Here is a 22,020-nt window from a genome sequence, read left to right on the forward strand (position 1 = left end):
CCAGGAAGGGGCATGAGGAGACATTCTGAACTGATAAAAAGATTTTACATCTTGACAGGCAGTTGTCAAAACTTAAAGATCTGAGCATTTTATTATAAACAAATTATACCTCAGTTTTTTTTAAAAGTTAATAAATGTTGCTATGTGTTATATTTTAGGTGGTACCTCCTTAGATGTAATTTATAAAACTGTAAACTTTTCTAAAGTCCTGGCTCTGCACATTGATTTCTGTCATACATAGAGTCCATGAACCCCCTGCACTTAGGTTAGAGGAGTGGTCACCCCTATCCAGCTGAAATGCTGCCCTGAGTTCTTGGCAAGGGTGTGGAGGAAGTAGCATTTCAAAAGAAACTCTGAGAACAGGGTGAGTCAAATCCCATGGACACGCAAGAACAGGAGCTTTACCACCCTACTATGGGACAGTTGTCCAGAGCTGACTACCAGGTACAAAATTCTATAACGACATAATCAAGGAGTGATTCTTCACACCCACCCCTTTTTGCATAGAAGCAGAGAGGCAGTGAGGATATCTTGCCTTAACTTTTCAATTAACAATAAACTAAACAAATTGCCCAATTCATTGACTTGAACTCCATTTTGTTTAGAATACTCAACTTTGAATATAACCTTGGCTGGAAGAAGCCACCTGATCTTTACTGTCACCAAAGATGGTACAAAGAAGAGAATAAAATTGACTTTTACTTAAATGTTTTGTCTCGCAAATACATTAAGTCATTGGTGCCAGGCTCAAGCTGTTTCATACACCAAAATAACCAGTTTGGCCTCATGACTCCCAATAAAAGCTGGCACAGATTAAGCATGCTCCAATCCTCCAAAACTGAATTCTTTGGGGAAATGTGTAAGCGAATGAAAATGTTCAGCTGAGGAAGTTGTTAACCTCATTTTTAATGTGCTTATTCAGGGCTGAGACTAGTGTTGTTGGATTTTAGAGACATTTGGAAGAAGAATGGAAGTTTGGTGTTCTTTCGTCACAAGAACACACTGTGACTTAAATATAGAAGCAGATAACATTGTTTTTTAGAGGAAAATAAGTGCTTTGGTGATTTTAGGTCCTTGATCTATTTATTTTACAAATGCAAGCATGGGTCTTGCAGAATCCGATTCTGGACCACAGTCGTCACTAACAAAAGCTACAGCCTGAATGTAGTTTCTCTGCCTGTGATGAGCAGATGCAGAGGTGGGGAGACCCTGACCTTAAGCTTGATTTGTATCCATCCCTTAAACAAGTATCAGATGCTGAATGCAACCACATTATAGGGATAACAGCCTTGAGGTCCACAGAGTAATTTTTTTCCTGGTCTATTGTTACTTAATTCAGAGAAATATATATGATGTTGTAATAAGGAAGGATGATGCTTAGTGGTTAAATTTCTGATTTTCTTGTAATCATACCCTTCTATGTCTCTGACTGTTTCTTTGTAGGTTCACCTTACTTGGTCAGTTCACCTTATCCAGTGGTGATATTCTACACAGTTCAACTCCTGAACCCTCTGTTACTTTTGTTCACTATCCCCCCAACCTTGCAGACTTCTCCATTATCATCTTAACTACCACCACTTTATTGATAGAATCCAATCTCATGACTGCAATCCTCTTCTCTCTCTTTTTTCGTTCTGATCCTACTGCTTACTTTTCACTTGGATAACCCATCATGCCCCTAACACCGAATATCCAGTCAGCACAATCCCCCCTTTGTATGATATTCCTTAATCATATCGCCAGGCTGCTAGACTCCCTTCCCAAAACCTTGATTGCTAATTTTTCTCCTTTCTTCATCTACATCCTATCAGTGATCAAGTACTGGTAAATCTTTTTTCATGATGTTCTCTCTCCGCTGACATCTCCACCGTCCAGTCCACCAAAATGTCTCTCAGATGACTGCAGTAAGCTGTTACCAGTTTCCCTGTGTGTCTACGCACTATCTATTCTCCACATAGCAGCAAGCATATTCATTTCAAAATGCAAAGTTGAACGTCACCTCCCAGTTAAAATATTCCAATGTTTTCTCACTGTTCTTTAAATAAAAACAAAGGACCCACTATTATCTGGCCCTGCCTTGCTTTCCAGTCTCATGCCAGCACTCTCTACTTTGCTTGCCATAGAATAATCCTACTAATCACATTTCATCGTTCTGAATGCATGTTCCCTGCCACCATAGGGCTTTGCATATGTTGTTCCCATTATCTGGAATGATTTTTCTCCTTTTTCCTCACCTCCCTTGTCATAGTTCACTCCTCTTCACCTTCAGTTCAATTTTTTTTAATTATTTTATTCAGAGAAAACATTCCTGATTTCTAACTGTCCAAACTAGATCAGATTCCACCCTGTTACACATTCCCATATCATCTTATACTTTTCCTTCATAGTATTATTATAGCTTTAATTAATCTTTATGTGATTATTTGAGGAATGTCTGTCTCCCTCGCTGGTCTATTAACTCCAGAATGGCAAGTGTCATGCCTATGAGGCTCACTAAATCACTGGTACATAGCACATTACCTTCTACTTACTAAAAGATCAAAGAACATTTGTGGAATTAAGGAAAGAAGGTATTCCATGTTTGCCCTTTTCTTTGTCTTCCCATTGCCACCATCACTGTTCAGACCCTTTTGACCTCATGTTTAAGTGACCAAAATATTATATGGTCTCCTGTGTGAAACTTCTCCCCTCTCAAATTTAATCTGCACATCCTCAGACCAATCTCTCAAAACAATGCTCTCATTGTGGCTCTTTTCTGGTTAAAAATTATTCAAAGTTTAAAAACTAAAATGGAAAACCCTTATCCTAACCCTCTCACCTCTTCATGATCAATCCCTTTTCATCTCTCCATGTTTCTATATGACTTCCTGACTAAACTGTCCAGCTCAACCCCATTGATGTATACACTGATGGCTGTCCCCATACTGCTGTGCAGGTGGTGCACTGAACAATCCCTGAAATGCCATTGATATCACAGTCTAAGTGAATGATATCCCTGGAGTCAAGCAGGGCATAAACGATGTGGCCAAACACAGCAATCCCATGAACATCTCCTTAAATTTCTCCTCTCTTACCTCCCACCTTTGATAAAATGTTTGCTTGGCCTGGAATGCCCTTCTTGGTCTCCACCAATCAAACTCTAACCTATCTCCATAGTCCTGTCTCTCTTCTGTACCCAGTCACAACGACCTGCATTCCTGAATTCCTATAACACATCTTACCTTGATATTTACTGTAGGCTATGTATTGGTTTTTAAATTTCTTTAGTGTAGTGTGGAGGAAAGAGCACTGGAACTGGAGTCAGAAGATATGCCTAGGTCTACTTCAACAACAGCAAGGGGACTTTGGAGAACACAAATGAGTGGTCTCAGGTAAACAGCATAAGGTCCAGAGCCTCAGTTTCCTGTCTGAACAGTGGGAACAGCAGTACCCTGCAGGTTGTTTTGAGTGTGCTTGCAGGCTTTTGCAAGGGAGAATGATTCGCCTGAAGACACATGGCAAACAATAAAGTACTATACAAAGGTAACTGTCTTCCAAACAGACTAGAAACTCTTTGCCGGAAAGGGGCTGTATGTTTTACTCCTGGGTGTCCCTCAGAGTAGCTAGCAGTGTCATCCATGTGATAAGTAGTCAATTAACGTTTGCTATGAAAGAACGAAGTCAGCCTGGCAACTGCAGGCAACAGACGATGGTGTCCCACAGCTCTGCTGCGCACGGCTGCCATCCAGTCTGCCACTGCCATGCTTAGCCCCTCCCTCCTTGTTATACCCTCCTCCTGGGCTGCACATCCCAGCCTCCCACAGCACCAAACTCTTGAGGCAAAACAATGAACCCAGGGGCCGCACTATATGGATTCAGTGACTTGTGGGTACTTTCCATTTTTTTCTACGTTCGTGACAAAGAATGGGAGCAACAATAGAAAGTCTGTGGTGACACGTTAGGCACCAAGGGAGTTAGCACAGAGTTCCTTCAAGAAGTCATTCAGTTCTCGGGGATTGAGAATGGGATATAATCATACCTCGGTCTAATCAACAGAGTTTATACAAAATCACTTAAGAGTCTGTATCTCCATCAGCAAAGTAGTGTTAAAGATTGAGGATGGAGAGACCATCTAAGTAAAAAAAAGATTTTTTTTCCCTAGAATCAGAATGGAAAGAGATCTTTGATGTCATTTAGATCAAATTCCAATCAAATAAAATAATGTCTAACATATTTCATGGCCTCTACTGAAACATTTTCACTGACAGGAAACCCACTGTCTAGGAAGACAGCCCATTGAGAGACCAACTATAATTTCCACTTTATAGCACATTTAATCCAAACCCTGATTTCATAGATTATGAAACTGAAGGCTGTAGCAGAAGAGACTTGACATCATATAGCAATACACAGGCAGAGCTCAAACAGGCTTCTGTCATTCTTCAGCTCGTAAGAAATTTAAAATACATCTGGGCCCCACCACATCCCTTTTATTCCTACTCTCTGCTTCTGGTTGTCTCCAGAGCCACAGGGACTCTATCTAATTCCTTTTCCACATGACAGTCTTTCAAATTTTTCAAGAAAGCCTTACTGCAGCTTTTGAATCTTCCTCCAAAAGAAAAGCCACATTCTTTACTCCTGCCCATCTTTTCAATTTTTCTTCACTTGGCATGAGTCTATACCCTTACCACCTTCAGCACTCACTCTCCCACCGGTTGCAGACACTTATCTAATTAGAGACACCGATTATAAAGAAAGCTGAGCGCCAAAGAATTGATGCTTTTGAACTGAGGTGTTGGAGAAGACTCTTGAGAGTCCCTTGGACTGCAAGGAGATCCAACCAGTCCATCCTGAAGATCGGTCCTGGGTGTTCTTTGGAAGCAATGACGTTGAAGCTGAAACTCCAATACTTTGGCCACCTGATGCAAAGAGCTGACTCATTTGGAAAGACCATGATGCTGGGAAAGTTTGAGGGCAGGAGGAGAAGGGGACAACAGAGGAAGAGATGGTTGGATGGCATCGCCGACTCAATGGACATGGGTTTGAGTAGACTCCGGGAGTTGGTGATGGACAGGGAGGCCTGGCGTGCTGCTGTTCATGGGGTCGCAAAGAATCGGACACGACTGAGCAACTGAACTGAACTGAACTGGAGTGCTGAATAAAATCCCAGTAGTAAAAAATACAGTGGGTCATGAGCGTCCCTTGACCTCAACACCTCATTTTTACCATTGTTCAGAGAAACAGCTTTACTTTTTTAGCAACCAGATCACACTGTTGAACAAGTTACAGTAGTTATCTATTGAGCACTTAATATATCTCAGGTACTGTTCGAAGTACTTTACATGTGTTTAATTCTTACAACAATTCCAACGATATTATTTAAAACTAATATCACCATCTTCCTCTTCCAGGCAAGGAAAATAAAACACAGGTTTTAAGAAACACATCCTACATACATACTATATATATAAAATGGATAACCAATAAGAGCCTATTATATAGCACTGGGTACTCCACTCAATATTTTGTGATGACCTATGTGAGAAAATAATCTAAAAAAGAAATAATATATGTATATGCATAACTGAATCACTTTGCTGTACACCTGAAATTAACACAAAATTGTATTAATAAATCAACTATACTACAATAAAAAAAAAAAAAAAGAAACACATCCTAGATCATGCAGCTGGTAAGTGGCAAAGCCAAACTCTCACCCAGGCTGATGGATTCAAAGCCTGCAGGCTTAATGCAACAAATGACTTAATGAAAAATAAACCCCTGAATAAAAAATTGTAAATTATGTTCTTCACTGTGAATGGAGCTCTTTCACAACCTGTGAAATGGAATATTTGGCTTTATTTTGCATCCATCTCTATTAAATTTCAGATTGTAAGTTTGGGTTTCTCCTTTTTTAAGCCTCCTTTCTGTAATTCAAGATATTCACTAACTGGGACCTCCCTGGTGGTCCAGTAGTTAAGACTCTGTGCTTCCACTGAAGCAGGTACAGGTTCCAAGTCTTGTTGCAAAACTAAGATCCCATATGCCATGCAGTGTGGGCCCCCAAAAAAGATATTAGCTAATAACAGTTATCCTCGGATTATGTCATCTTCAGATTTGATTGTGTATTTGCTTTCTAGCTTTTTATTTAAGCTGTTGATAAAAATGATGACTTACCAAAGGGCCTCATGATACAAAAACTTAATTAGTAGCAAAAAATAATCTCAGGGTTTACCCTGTTTCTTCTTTGTTCTTGGTTAGCCATTAGAAAGCTATATAATTATAGCTATTTTCTGGCCCATAATTATTGATTTTTGTCAGAAAGATATGATAATGAAATTTAACAAACACTGTATAAAAATTAAGACTGCAGAATTTCCAAAGCATACCTTTCAAAAATCAAATAAAGCTAGTATGGTCTGCTTTGTTCTTCATGGATCCATGTTACCTCTAAATCATTACAGCTTTTAGTAAATTACTCAAAATTCATCTGCTTATTGATCTGTTTTAGAAATGGTAGCTGAAGTTATCATAATGTCCAATATTTACCTTTTGTCCTTTTGGGGGTTTATTGGAACTAATTACAGCTTTCTCATTCCACATCCATCCTTAGAACCCTAATAAAAGTTTCCAACAGCTCCACCTCAAACCCATAGGCACATTCTTTTATTATCATGGGTGGTTGGTAATCTGAACCTAGGAACTGAAACATTCTCACAGCTTCAGACTCTGACATTCAATTTCCTCCTTGATATTTTCATTTGGACATCTACAAGGCATTTTCAATTTAATATTTCTCCCATGTAGCTTCTAGTCACCCCATTCTAAAACCAGGTCTTCCCACAATCTTCTCCATCTCAATAAATGGTGAGGCCCCTCACTTTGGAGTCACCCCTGATCTCACGTGCAAGTCAATCCATTAGCAAATTTTGTGGGCTCTGCGTTTCAACATTTTCCAGAATCCAACCACTTCTCATCACCTCCACTGCTACATCCTAGTTCAAGTCAGCTTTGACCCTCTTCTGGACCACTGCATGAGTCTTCTAATTGATGCCTCTACCCCACCCTCATTCCACACAGAAGATGCTGTTGGCATGCTTAGTTGGCCCTGTGGAATCCCTTGAATCTCTTTGGTTGGTGAGCCTTTCTCTCAGCTGCTGTGGGTACATCAGTGAGCACTGCACTTGGACAGTGGAAGCCACCACACCTGGAAGTGCCTGGGATTTTCACTGTCCATACCTTTCTCCAGAGTCTTTAACCAACAACCAAGGTGAAGGTAAAAAGCCCCTCTCCTTTGTCTCAGGTGGGAAAATCATAATGTGACATTTATCCTCCATGGCTCCCCGTGAAGCTGCTAATGCATGACCCCAAACCACATTCTTGTCCTTCTTCTCCCCTTCTAGCTAACTCTTACCCCCTACCAATTTCTCTGGAAATCACATACACATTCCCATCTTAGGCTCTGCTTCAAGGGAACTGAGCCTAATGCAGTCCCATTAATAGCAGACACAGTGGTCCTGTTAAAATGTTTACGTCATTCCTTTGCTCAAAATCCTCCACTGGCTTCTGGTTTTACCAAAGGGAAAAACTCCCAAAGTCTTCACCATGGCCTCAAGGACTCTATATGATCTTCCCCAGCTAACTTTCTGACTTTACCTCTTTCACTCCCCCTTATCCATTCCACTCCACTCTTGCTGATCTCCTTGATATTTCTCCAGAGGCTCTGCAATCTCGTATATCAAGGCCATTGTATCTAAGTTTCCTCTGCCGAAAAAGCTCTTCCCCCAGATATCCACTAGGCTTGCTCATGTTTTTCAAGTCTCTGTTCAAATGTCAGTTATTACAGAGGCATTCTCTAACTACCCTACTTTAAAACAGCACACATATCCCACGTCCCGTCACTCCTCTTGTTATCTGTCTCCTACTATGAGAATGTAAGTTCCCTGAGAGTGGAATTAGTGCTTGGTGCATTCATAGCCCCAGCACTGAAACAGTGTCTGACATATTTCAGGCAATTAGTAAAATTTGTTGAATTATTTAAGTAGATGATCTTTTGACTTTCTACACAAAAACTACACAAACATACATACACATCCAACAACTTTCTTTGATTTCAAAGCCCTATTACACTATGTGTTCTGTTTTTTACACCTTGGAAACCATTACCTGTGATGGTCACAACAGAAGCAAAATAAAAGTTGGGTTCTTACAACTTTTTGCTGTAATCTATTAATGTTGTTCCACTAGGGAAAAAACTGGATAATATGTGGAAGTCAAGAAACAATAGAGTTTTGCAATCCAGAAAGCTTGAGAATTGTACTGTTAGCTCAAATGGCTCACAGTCAAGTTGCTAGGCAGTTAACTCCAAAATATGGAGCACAGTTGCTATTAGCAGTGAAAATTAAAGAAATGAAAAATGAAGTTAAGAAAAACTTATGTAGCAAAGATCACTGATATTTAAAACCAAAGAAAGCACAATAATTATTTAATCATATAAAGGATGGATATATTTCCCTTATTACTCATAGGAAGGGTTCTGTGGTAGGTTCTTGGAATGGACAAAAAGTAACACAGAAGAATTTTGGAGTTTTTAGCACTGTAAGTTATAAGCTGACCATGAAAATGAAATGGGTATTTGAAATGTAAAAAAATGACCCCGTGGCAAACAGTATGAGAGACACAGGTTGATCTATGAAGGAACACCATACTTCACTTCACTCAAACTATAACTCAAAACTCTAGGAAAACATTCCTTACCCGATAGCTGAGGATATCTCCCTCCTCTATCTCAATATTCTTAAGACTCTCTTCTTTTTACAAAAGATAAATTAATGAAAATGGCATAAGAAGGCAGTCTTCACTGTGCACGTATTAGCTTCAGGGCCTGTGGTGGGGGGAGTCCAGCTTGTTCACAGTTAGTAGAGGGAGTGGTTGGTTCCAGGCTTCTTCCTACACCAAGCCCAGAGCCTCCACTTCCCTATTCAGCTTCATGCTCAGCTTCCCAACCCTCTGGGACATGCCGCCTCTAAATTCTTCTCACTACCTCTATCCAGTGAGGTGTCCCAGAAATCCTCCCCTCCCACATCCCTCTGGCATAACTGTCTATCCCTTGGTCGGCTCATTCAAACATTTCCCCAGTGTGCTCCATGCTCTCTGCACCCAGGCATGATGGCTTTCCCTGCCTATTCTCTGTTCCTTCAGCTACCAGGGCTCTTGCTCTGTTTCCTTATTGATCCTGGATGGGGGAACCTCTCTCTCTGACAGAGCCTTTATTCTTCCCAGAAGGAAGCATTATTTATTTCCCAAAGGGGACCTCTTTTACTCTTTGACCTTCCTCTAACAGCTCCTCTACAATCTGTTGCAGAGCCTTTCAAGGAGTAGTCTCAAACCTCCTGAGTCAAGCTCTCAGGTCTGGGCCAGAAATTCTCACTGCATCGTGTGTCATTTCTAATGAGCTTCCTAAGAGATTTTGTTGCAGAAGTAAGTTTAAGAACCACTGCATTCATCTACCATGAGAGAGCATCTCTATCAACCTCTCTCCTCCTTTCATAGAAGTCAACCACTCCCCATGGGCAGCATCGAGGGTGAGGAGGTGCATAGTCAGGGCCTCTTAGAGGCCATACAACCTTCAATTCCTGAGAATGGCAGTATTTAAGAAAATGAACAAATTCCAAAGAGCATTACAAAGATTGCAATATATTCTAAATGCTTACACTCAAATATATATTGTTGTTGTTGTTGTTCAGTCTCTAAGTCGTGTCCAAATCTTTGTGACCCATGGATAGCAGCATGCCAGGCTTCCCTGTCCCTCACTATCTCCAGGAGTTTGCTCAAATTCATGTCTATTGAATCAGTGGTGCTATCTAACCATCTCATCCTCTACCGTCTTCTTCTCCTTTTGCCTTCAATCTTTCCCAGCATCAGGGTCTTTTCCAATGAGTCAGCTCTTAGCATCAGGTGGCCAAAATATTGGAGCTTCAGCATCAGTCCTTCAAATGAATACTCAGGGTTGATTTCCTTTAGGATTGACTGGTTCAATCTCCTTACTGCTCAAGGGACTCTGAAGAGTCTTCTCCAACACCATGGGTTCGAAAGCATGAGTGTTCCGTCTTCTTTCTCTCACATCCAACTCTCACATCCATACATGATGTACACGACTACTGGAAAAACCAAATCTTTGACTACACAGACTTTTATCAGCAAAGTGATGTCTCTGCTTTTTAATAGGCTGTCTAGGTTTGTCATATCTTTCCTTTCAAGGAGCAAGAGTCTTTAAATTTCATGGTTGCAGTCACTGTCTGCAGTGATTTTGGAGCCCCGAAAGAGAAAATCTTTCCATTTTTTTCCCTCTATATGCCATGAAGTGATGGGACTAGATGCCATGATCTTAATTTTTTGAATGTTTAGTTTTAAGCCAGCTTTTCCACTCTCTTCTTTAACCCTCATCAAGAAGCTCTTTAGTTCCTCTTCACTATCACTTTAAAAGTGGTAAGAACCTCCTTCCCAGGATGTACATATTCCAAGATTTGTTGTACAGTGAAAGAAACAAAGAAGGAGAACAGCCACTGTGTAAGTGGAATAAGAAAGCTGGGAGGGTTTAGGGACATTTGCAAGGTGAGTGCTCCCCAAGTGTGCTCTTTTGCTCATCTGTAAGCAAACCCTACAGATGCTATTGACCCAGCCTGGGGAGAGAAAACTGCATCTGTCCAGCCAGATCAGTGTACATGTGTCACTCTCTGTGACTGACACCTCTCTGTTACCCTCATTCTCTTCCCCTTCTTGGCTCATCCTGTAGCCAAGTCTTTATTGAAATTTCCAGCCTGGTCTCCACTATGTTACAGGAAATTAAGGCAAGACATGATGCCTGTTTGGCCCAGGGTGACCTTACTGGTGGCCATGGTAACAACTAGTGAGAGATTCTCAAAGAGGAGGCAGATGGGAAGGTCACAGGCCCCCTCACGGCATCCAGTGACACCCTGGGGACCTGGGACATAGTTTCAGGAAGGGAGCTGCTAGGGCTCATTCTAGTTGCTTAATTAAAAATTTCCTCCATGCTTACCTTGTTCCAGTCATGAACATCTGAACCTTTATAATCAGTGACACTCACTAGAGAAAAGGAGTTTTATAAACAAAAGGGGTATATCCTCTTCTTATGGGCCGCATTCCCATTTCACCCTGAAAAACCAGGTTTCAAACTGACAATATTTAGAAGATACTTACAGTTGGGGGTGTTCTGTTCCTCCATTTTCTCCCCAAGGAAAAATAAAAATACTTTCCACACCTGGAGCCTTTCTTTTCTACTATCGTCCCAAAGAAAAGCAGTATCTCCTTGGCAACTTGTGCCGGGGTAAGAAAACAGCAAAACCCCCGGGCAAGTGCATTCAGCAGCCTGTCTGCCAGGAGAGGGGGTCTCCAAACTTCCTCCTTCCTCCTCCAAACAGGCATTCTGGAGTTACAGTCTACCCATGACTGTGTGGATTAATTTAGCTACAATGTTATCATCTCCACTGAGCCACAAGTAGGAGACAATTCTCTGCTTTTATTTATAACCTGAAGGGATTATTTTTGAGTTAAAGCTTTAAGAATTCAGATCTATCAGGAAAGAACAGCTTGTGTAATGAACTTCCTGTTTTCATCATATTTGGACACCGAGCCTCCTTGTTGCCTGTTATTATTACCCAGTTAATATGAACTGCCTGCAGTTTATTTTTAGCCATGTTGACTCCATTGTAAGGACTGCATAACTGCTCTCAAAATGGGAAAATGTAATTACGGGATCTAACACTAAGTTGGGGATATTCTTAGGTTCTTTCACAAGGCAGTGGCTTAAAAAATGAAAATAGACCATTTTAAATGGCTAAAGAAAACACAGTTATTTGATCCAAAATAGCCCATTGATCCTTTTACAAACTAAACACGTTCTTCACAGAATAAAGTCCCATTTTTGTTTCAGTGACCTAAACATATAAATTTATTTCCAAGCTCAGAGTAGGGGGAAGAGAGGACAGGAATTGGTGGAGAATAGAGGCAGGAAGGGTAAACCACACTTACCAAAGGAGCAAAATATTAAAACTGTGCTGAAAGTACCAAAACACCTAACAGAGTTAACAATTGAGGGCTGGGAAGGTGTGTGTCACTGCAGCCCCGTCACCCGACTGTTGCACCCAGTGCACTCATCAAGCGGTGCCACGGGTGTGAAGGGAGTCCCCCCTCACATTTGGTGGCCTTCGGTCAGTCATTCACACAGGCCACTGCCTCAGCACCCACCTCCTCCATGACTCCAGATACTTGTCCACTCCATTATTCATCTGTTCAACAGAATGGAATTGAGCACTCAAGATATCCTGAACTCCAGGAATGAAATGGGAAACAAGACGCGGTCTTTGCTCTAAGTATGGCAAATGTACTGGTAGACAGAACTTCAGAGGATTCCAGAAGCACAAAAAAGGGGATACCTAACTGAGCCTGGATGAGAGGAGGAAGACTTTCTGGAGGAGGTGATGTCTTGACTTGAGTCCTGAGGTACAAGCTGGGCTTATCCTGAAAAATGACATCCTAAACTGAAGAGGAAGCTGGGACAAAGGCCCAAATGTGAAGGGGATGGCAGCAAGGCTAGGTCGCCTGACTGAAGTGGAGAGGGTAAGGGGACATAAATAGAATGAAAGTCACAGTGTTAGGTGAGGGTCCTGTAAACCATAGTTAAGCCTTTTAACTTTATCCTGAGAGTAATGGGGACAAGTTACAGTAAACTTCTAAGAGTGATAATATTTAACAAATATCATAAACATCAATGTATGAATGGATAAACAAGATGTGGTATAAACACACAGTGGAATATTACTCAGTCTTAAAAAGGACACAAATGTTGACAAATGTTACAACATGTATGAATCTTGAGGAAATTATGCTAAGTGAAATAAGCCAGTCACAAAAGGACAAATACTGTATGACTCCACTAATATGAGGTTTCTACAATAGTGAAATTTGTAGAGACAGAAAACAGAATGGTAGCTTCCAGGGTCTGGAGTAAGAGGAAAATGGGCAGTTAGTGTTTAACATGGATTCAGGACACTGAAAGAAGTTCTGGAGATGAATGGTGCTGATGGCACCACAACATGAATGTACTTAATCCTGAACTATATACCTAAAAATGGTTAAAATGGTAAATCTTATGTTACGTATTTACCAAAATTGTAAAATTTTTAAATTAAAAAAAAAAAGAAAGAAAACTGCAGTGGCTGGATTTAGGTAGATAGATAAGCAGAAAAGTAGAGGTAAGAGGTTACTGCAGTAATCCAGTGAGAGATAAAAGTGGCCTGAACTTAGGCTATGTGAATAAACAGAAGGGAACAAAGTCAAGATTCATCTGGACATTACACTAGGAAATCCTAGTATTAACTGGAAGGGAGCACTTTGAGAAAAATAGAGGTTAGAATAAAGTCCAGATTTCAAGCTGGAGAAATTATATGCATGGTGATGAAGCCAGTCACTAGGAACAGTGACTGATTTAAAAAAAAAAAGAAAAAAGGACTGCTTAATTTCTCATGGAATTATTTAGAAAGTAGATGAAATAAGGTCATTTCAATAAGGAAAAAGGATATTTCTCTGTCTGGTGGGATGTGAAAGCTATAAATAGAATGTAGCTAAACCTACAACTAAAATGCAAAATTTGAGAGAATAAGATGGCAGAAGAGTAGGTGGACATGAAGTATCTCTCTCTCCACGGATACATCAGGATATACCTTCAGACACAGAAGTGCATGCAGAACACCAGCTGAGAGCAGACAGGAGTACCTGACCAATGAAAAAGAACCACTGAAAACTTAAGATCAAGCCCTGAGCCTTTGGAGTGGGAGCACTGACTCCAAGACCCTAACCTTCGGGAGTATCAAATAGTGAGAACTCACACAAAGGAAACCACTTGAGTACAAGATGCGGTATCACCCAACTAGCAGTAGCACACTGTGCAAATGCCTCATCTGAACAACAAACAAAACAAAAACACAAACCCAATCATCAGCAGACAGGGTTACCACTTCACTCAGCCTTGCCCATAGAGGGAAAACAAACAAACAAAAACTCAGCACAAATCTCAACCTGTAGAGAGCTTACACAAACCACTGAACAAACATTAAGAGGACAGAACCAAAAGGAAGAAAGAACTGAACCTTCTTCAAGGAAAGAATTCAAGTTTTCTTGAAGCCTGGGAAAAGGAGACCTCAAACACAGTAAGTTTAAAAAAAACTGAAAAGGCAGAGGAATACTACACAAATGAAGGAACAAACTAGAAACACAGAAGTTCAAGGAAATGAAGAGGAAATAGGCAAACTACCTGAAAAAGATTTCAGAATAATGACAGTAAAGTTATCAAAAACCTTGAAAACAAAATGGGGAATATGCAAGAATCATTTAACAACAGACCTAGAAGAATTTAAGAGTAAACATACAGAGACAAATTACATAATTCTCAATGGTGAAAAACTGAAAACATTTCCCCTAAGATCAGGAACAAGACAAGGGTGTCCACTTTACTCACTATTATTCAACATAGTTCTGGAAGTCTTAGCTACAGCAATCAGAGAAGAAAAAGAAATAAAAGGAATCCAGATCAGAAAAGAAGAAGTAAAGCTCTCACTGTTTGCAGATGACATGATACTATACATCAGTTCAGTTCAGTATAGTTCAGTTTAGTCACTCAGTCGTGTCCGACTCTTTGCGACCCCATGAATCGCAGCACACCAGGCCTTCACGTCCATCACCAACTCCCGGAGTTCACTCAGACTAATGTCCATCGAGTCCATGATGCCATCCAGCCATCTCATCCTCTGTCATCCCCTTCTCCTCCTGCCCCCAATCCCTCCCAGCATCAGAGTCTTTTCCAATGAGTCAACTCTTCACATGAGGTAGCCAAAGTATTGGAGTTTCAGCTTTAGCATCATTCCTTTCAAAGAAATCACAGGGCTGATCTCCTTCAGAATGGACTGGTTGGATCTCCTTGCAGTCCAAGGGACTCTCAAGAGTCTTCTCCGACACAACAGTTCAAAAGCATCAATTCTTCGGCGCTCAGCCTTCTTCACAGTCCAACTCTCACATACATACATGACCACTGGAAAAACCATAGCCTTGACTAGACGGACCTTAGTCGGCAAGGTAATGTCTCTGCTTTTGGATACGCTGTCTTGGTTGGTTATAACTTTCCTTCCAAGGAGTAAGCGTCTTTTAATTTCATGGCTGCAATCACCATCTGCATTGATTTTGGAGTCTGAAAAAATAAAGTCTGACACTGTTTCCACTGCTTCCCCATCTATTTCCCATGAAGTGATGGGACTGGATGCCATGATCTTTGTTTTCTGAATGTTGAGCTTTAAGCCAACTTTTGCACTCTCCACTTTCACTTTCATCAAGAGGCTTTTTAGTTCCTCTTCACTTTCTGCCACTATACATAGAAAACCCTGAAGATAATATCAGAAAATTACTAGAGCTAATCAGTGAATTTAGCAAAGTTGCAGGATACAAAATGAATACACAGAAATCACTTGCATTTCTATATACTAACAAGGAAAAGTCAGAAAGAGAAATTAAGGAATCAATTTGATTCACCATTGCAACAAAAAGAATTAAACATCTAAGAATAAACTTACCTAAGGAGACAAAAGAACTGTACACAGAAAATTATAGGACACTGATAAAAGGAATCAAACATGACATAAATGGATGGAGAGATATTCCATGTTCCTGAGTAGGAAGAACCAATATTGTGAAAATGATTATACTACAAAACACAATCTACAGGTTCAATGCAATCCCTATCAAATTACCAATGGCATTATCATAGAACTAGAACAAAAATTTTCATAATTCATATGGAAACACAAAAGACCCTGAATAGTCAAAGCAGTCTGGACAAAGAAGAATGGAGCTGGAAGAATCATATACTACAAAGCTATAGTCATCAAGACAGTATGGTACTGGCACAAAAACAGAAATATAGACCAATGGAACAAGATAGAAAGCCCAGAAAAAAAACACATGCACCTATTGGAACCTTATTTTTGACAAAGGAGGCAAGAATATACAATGGGGCAAAGACAGCCTTTTCAATAAATGGTGCTGGGAAAACTGGACAGCTATATGTAAAAGAATGAAATTAGAACACTTCCTACAGAAATGGTAGGGACCTAACAGAAGCAGAAGATATTAAGAAGAGGCGGCAAGGATACAGAGAAGAACTATACAAAAAAGATCTTCACGACCAAGATAATCATGATGGTGTAATCATTCACCTAGAGCCAGATCCTGGAATGTGAAATCAAGTGGGCCATAGGAAGCATCATTACAAACAAAGCTAGTGGAGGTGATGGAATACCAATCCTGAAAGATGACGCGGTAAAAGTGCTGCACTCAATATTATCAGAAAATTTGGAAAACGCAGCAGTGGCCACAGGACTGGAAAAGGTCCGTTTTCATTCCAATCCCAAAGAAGGGCAATGCCAAACAATGCTCCAACTATCACACAATGGCACTTGTCTCACACGCTAGTAAAGTAATGCTCAATTCTCCAAGCCAGGCTTCAGCAATACATGAACGGTGAACTTCCAGATGTTCAAGCTGGTTTTAGAAAAGGCAGAGGAACCAGAGATCAAATTGCCAACATCTGCCAGATCATGGAAAAAGCTAGAGTGTTCCAGAAAACCATCTATTTCTGCTTTATTGACTATACCAAAGCCTTTGTGTGGATCACAATAAACTGTGGAAAATTCTGAAAGAGATGGGAAGACCAGACCACCTGACCTGCCTCTTGAGAAACCTATACTCAGGTCAGGAAGCAAGAGTTCAAACTGGACATGGAACAACAGACTGGTTCCAAATAGGAAAAGGAGTACATCAAGGCTGTGTATTGTTACCCTGCTTATTTAACTTATATGCAGAGTACATCATGAGAAATGCTGGGCTGGAGGAAGCACAAGCTGGAATCAAGATTGCCAGGAGAAATATCAATAACCTCAGATATGCAGATGACACCACCCTTATGGCAGAAAGTGAAGAACTAAAGAGCCTCTTGATGAAAGTGAAAGAGGAGAGTGAAAAAGCTGGCTTAAAGCTCAACATTCAGAAAACGAAGATCATGGCATCTGGTCCCACCACTTCATGGCAAATAGATGGGGAAACAGTGCAAACAGTGTCAGACTTTATGTTTTTGGGCTCCAAAATCACTGCTGATGGTGATTGGAGCCATGAAATTAAAAGATGCTTATTCCTTGGAAGGAAAGTTATGACCAACCTAGATAGCACATTCAAAAGCAGAGATATTTCTTTGCCAACAAAGGTCCGTCTAGTCAAGGCTATGGTTTTTCCAGTGGTCATGTATGGAGGTGAGAGTTGGACTGTGAAGAAAGTTGAGCGCCTAAGAATTGATGCTTTTGAACTGTGGTGTTGGAGAAGACTCTTGAGAGTCCCTTGGACTGCAAGGAGAGCCAACCAGTCCATCCTAAAGGAGATCAGTCCTGGGTGTTCATTGGAAGGACTGATGAAGCTGAAACTCCAATACTTTGGCCACCTGATGTGAAGAGCTGACTCACTGGAAAAGACCCTGATGCTGGGAAAGACTGAGGGCAGGAGGAGAAGGGGAGACAGAGGATGAGATGGTTGGATGGCATCACCAAACCGATGGATATGGGTTTGGGTGAACTCTGGGAGTTGGTGATGGACAGGGAGGCCTGGCGTGCTACAGTTCATGGGGTTGCAATGATTCGGACATGACTTAGTGAGTGAACTGAACTGAACACCATACACAAAGATAAACTCAAAATGGATTAAAGGCCTAAATGTAAGATCAGAAACTATAAAATTTTTAGGGGAAAACACAGGCAGAACACTCGATGACATAAGTCAAAGCAAGATCTTCTATCACCCACCTCCTAGAGTAATGGAAATAAAAACAAAAGTAAACAAGGGGAACCTGATTAAACTTAAAAGCTTTTTCACAGCAAGGGAACTACAAGCAAGGTGAAAAGACAACCCTCAAAATGGGAGAAAATAATAGCAAATGAAACAATTGACAAAGGATTAATTTCCAAAATATACAAGCAGCTCACACAACTCAATAATAGAAAAACAAACAACCCAATCAAAAAGTGGAGAAAAGACCTAAACAGACATTTTTCCAAAGAGACATACAAATGACTAACAAACACATCAAAAGACGCTCAACATCGCTCATTATTAGAGAAATGCAAATCAAGACTACAATGAGATATCTTCACACTGGTCAAAATGGCCCTGATCAAAAAGTCTACAAACAATAAATGCTGGAGAGGGTGTGGAGAAAAGGGAATGCTCTTGCACTGTTGGTCAGAATGTAAATTGATACAGCCACTATGGAAGACAGTATGGGGATTCCCTAAAAAACTAGGAATAAAACCACCATATGACCCAGCAATCCCATTCCTAGACATATACGCCAAGGAAACGAAAATTGGAAGACACATAGATCCCCTTGTTCACTGCAGCACTGTTTATAATAACTAGAACATGGAAGCAACCTTGACATCCATCGACAGATGAACAGATAAAGAAGTTGTGGCACATATACACAATGGAATATTACTCAGCCATAAAAAGGAATGTATTTGAGTCAGTTCTAATGAGGTGGATGAACGTAGAACCTATTATACAGAGTGAAGTGAGTCAGAAAGAGAAAGATAAATATCATATTCTAATGTATATATACAGAACCTAGAAAAATGATACTGAAGAATTTACTTACAGGGCAGCAATGGAGAAACAGACATAGAGAATAGACTTGTGGACATGTGGAGAGGGGAGGAAAGGGTGAGATGGAAAGAGTAACATGGAAACTTACATTACTATATGTAAAATAGATAGCCAACAGGAACTTGCTATATGGCTCAGGGAACTCACATGGGGGTCTGTATCAACCTAGAGTGGTGGGATGGGGAGAGAGATGGGAGGGGAGTTCAAAAGGGAGTTCAAAAGGTATCTATGCATACCTATGGCTGATTCATGTTGAGGTTTGACAGGAAACAGCAAAAGTCTGTAAAGCAATTATCCTTCAATAAATAAATTAATTTTTAAGAAAAATGAGAAAAATTGACAGAAATTAGACAAGCTAATGATTGACAACAAAGATATTTTAAACTGAATAAATGTAAAACAGAAACAGAAGAAAAATAAAATGTAAAAATTTGCTTTGCAAACAAACCCTCAGAAGAAAGCAAACATGATTGTAATGGATGAGTGAGACTCAAAGTGGAATGAAGAGGGAGGCCAGTCTAGAGGCTGGAGTTGGGGTCCAGGAGAGCTGTGGCAAATATTGCTTGATGGTTTCTAAAGTGCTTTACATTCTGCTGAGTCATTCACTTCCAGGGGACCCATCAGAATGCCATGCTTCATCCTCACTCATCATCTCCCAACCCTCCCGTGAATGTTTCCCCATGTCAGTCTTCCAAACCTACCAACCATTTTCCTAACACGCTATATACCCTTAGATGCCACACTTCTCACAGGTTCATGCCCCTGTCTTGACCGCCCTTCTCTCTCCTCCTGGACCCAGCAAGTTTCTACTTAATCTTCAAGATTCATTAATTTTGAGTCTGTTAACAAGCACCTTTTGACCTTTATTGGATACTGGGTAGGGACAGAGATGATAAGACAGTCTCTGCCATTAAAGGGTCAGGCATACAGGGCAGACAGTACACAGATAATTGCAATAAACAGGGCACTGCTGTGATCAGAAACAGGTAAAAAGTGCCACAGGAAAACAGTAGAGAGAAATACACTGCCTTGGGTTGGGGGAGGTGGGGGAAGATCACAAAAGAGCTTAGACAGTTCAAACGGCATTTGCCATACGAAGAATTTCCCAGCTTCCGTAACCTCATGGAAATTTGTTTTTTTAACGCATGATATTTAACACAGTGTACCATATTAGATCGGTTCTTCTTACTCACCTGTGAGTTCCTCAACATTGTAGTCCTTCATGGAACCCTTCATTGTTCAGTCCATAGTATGTGTTCAATAATTTTCACTGGATGGGTGAATGGGTGGATGGATGGATGACTGGCTTGAAAGTGGCTATTAATCCTCTAATTTAACACTTTCTATGGTAAGGAACTCATTGAACCTCAGCTACCAGTTTTCTCTGAAGTCTACAGAAGTAATAGACATGAATTACCAAGATTTTCTCACCGTTGGAAGTACTCCCAGAAAACAGAGGAAGAAACTATCTTGGATGTTCTTTAATTCTTTCAAATCACTAAAATATCATTCAGATATTTTGTACTCTAATACATATTCTGACATTTGACATTTTAGGTAGACTTTATACTCAGCAAAATCAGCTATAGACAAAGATGTGATGTAGGTAAATTTTCTTTTCTTCATTTGACAATCTTCTTCCACTCCAGAACCTCAGAATTTCAGGGATGAAACTGGTCCTGTCAATTCAGCCACACTAAGGTGTTAGGCTAGGTATGAACTCCCCTTCCAGGAGTGTTTGCATCTTGGATAAGGATGCCTTATCCAAACGAAATTATTCAACCAACAAGTATTTTTCTGAGTGCTTGTTATATGCAATATCTTGTGCCAAGTACATCAGGGACTACAGAGAGGATAAAAACATGTCCCAGTCTTCAAGGTTAACAGTCTAGTTGACAAGAAAGTCACAGACCCATGAAATCTTGAAATCAATACAAGAAAGAAGCCTCCAAGCTCTGATTCCCTCATTCTTCAATGGCCTCCCACAATTCCCCTCCCATCCTCCATTCCTGCCACATCTGTCTTTCTTCAAACACACCAAGCACACACCTGCTTTAGAGTTTTTGCACAAACTGTTCCCTGTGCATGGAAACTCTTCCTGGAGAGATATTGCTCTCTCCTTCCGATCTAGGCTCAGATGCCACCTGGTCACACTATTTAAAATAGCAAATTCCACCCCTACACCCAGTACACCCTATCTCTCTCTTATCCTCTTGACTTTTCATCACAGCACTTAATACCAACTGTTAATATCATATAATTTTTTGTTTATTACTTACTGTCTTCCCTCCTTTCCATTAGAATAAAATTCTGTAAAGGCAGGGAGTTCTGCCTGTTCTGTTTACTGATATATCCTGGGCACCTAACATGGTCCCTGGAACATATTAGATGCACAGGTTGAATGAATGAAAGAACAAATGAGCAAATGAATGACTATGTTCCCCACGAGCTACACTGGGGTGAAATCAAAAGCAATTCTACTCAGTTGCCTACACTTTCCTTATAAGATACCATAGTCTTACCCACCATATTTTATTAACTTCTTCTTAGTATGCGGCCAAAGGCATTGGCTTAATTCAATTATGAACCTTATGTCATAATTTCCTTAAATAGTAGAGCTATAGATGCTATAATAAATGGATCTCTTCAAGGCTTAAAAAAATCTATGAAGAACACTCTCATCTAATTTTGAATTTTAATGAATAGTTTTAATGATGACTAATAAATTTTGATATTTATAGAAAATGAAATGCATTTCTTCTTTTATGAAAAATGTAGTACTTCAGGAACAACAAATTCTTGGAGAAAAAAATTCTAATGAGATCATTAAAACTGAAAGTGTACCTACTTACCTAAGCCGAAACAGGCACAGCAACAGAATGGGCACCAAATATTAATAGTACCCTCCTTCTTTCGCCTGACTCTGCTGAGTTCCTCACTTGCTCTGATCTGTATGAAATTGTGAGAGAAGGATTACTAGTGACTAAGCAGGAGTTTCCCAGTACCTAAAGGACAGAGAGGAAAAACCTGTTTTCTAATACGTGTTACAAGCAAAGCTAATGTCCTAAATCCAGAAGAAATTTACCACTCAATTTTTTCAACAATAGATTTTAGATCACATAAGGTACAAAATCCTCCACATTATTTGCAAAAAAAAAACAAAAATGCAAAAGCATGTTCCAATAGACTATTCTTTGTATTTATTTATTTTATATTAGAGTATAACTGATTAACATTGTTGTGATAGATTCAGGTGAACCAATGGAC

At 40.2% G+C, this 22,020-nt stretch overlaps 1 long non-coding RNA gene across 1 annotated transcript in view; it reads right to left on the bottom strand.

The window, feature by feature from the left end:
• Positions 1-22,020, bottom strand: part of LOC106502417 — a 602,578-nt gene that overhangs the window by 493,437 nt on the left and 87,121 nt on the right. The window contains exon 3 of the long non-coding RNA XR_001918456.1: positions 21,606-21,702. This is a non-coding gene — a long non-coding RNA (uncharacterized LOC106502417). The remainder of the gene's footprint in view (positions 1-21,605; positions 21,703-22,020) is intronic.

This window comes from Capra hircus, chromosome 8 (assembly GCF_001704415.2).
Source record: "Capra hircus breed San Clemente chromosome 8, ASM170441v1, whole genome shotgun sequence".
NCBI lineage: Eukaryota > Metazoa > Chordata > Mammalia > Artiodactyla > Bovidae > Capra > Capra hircus.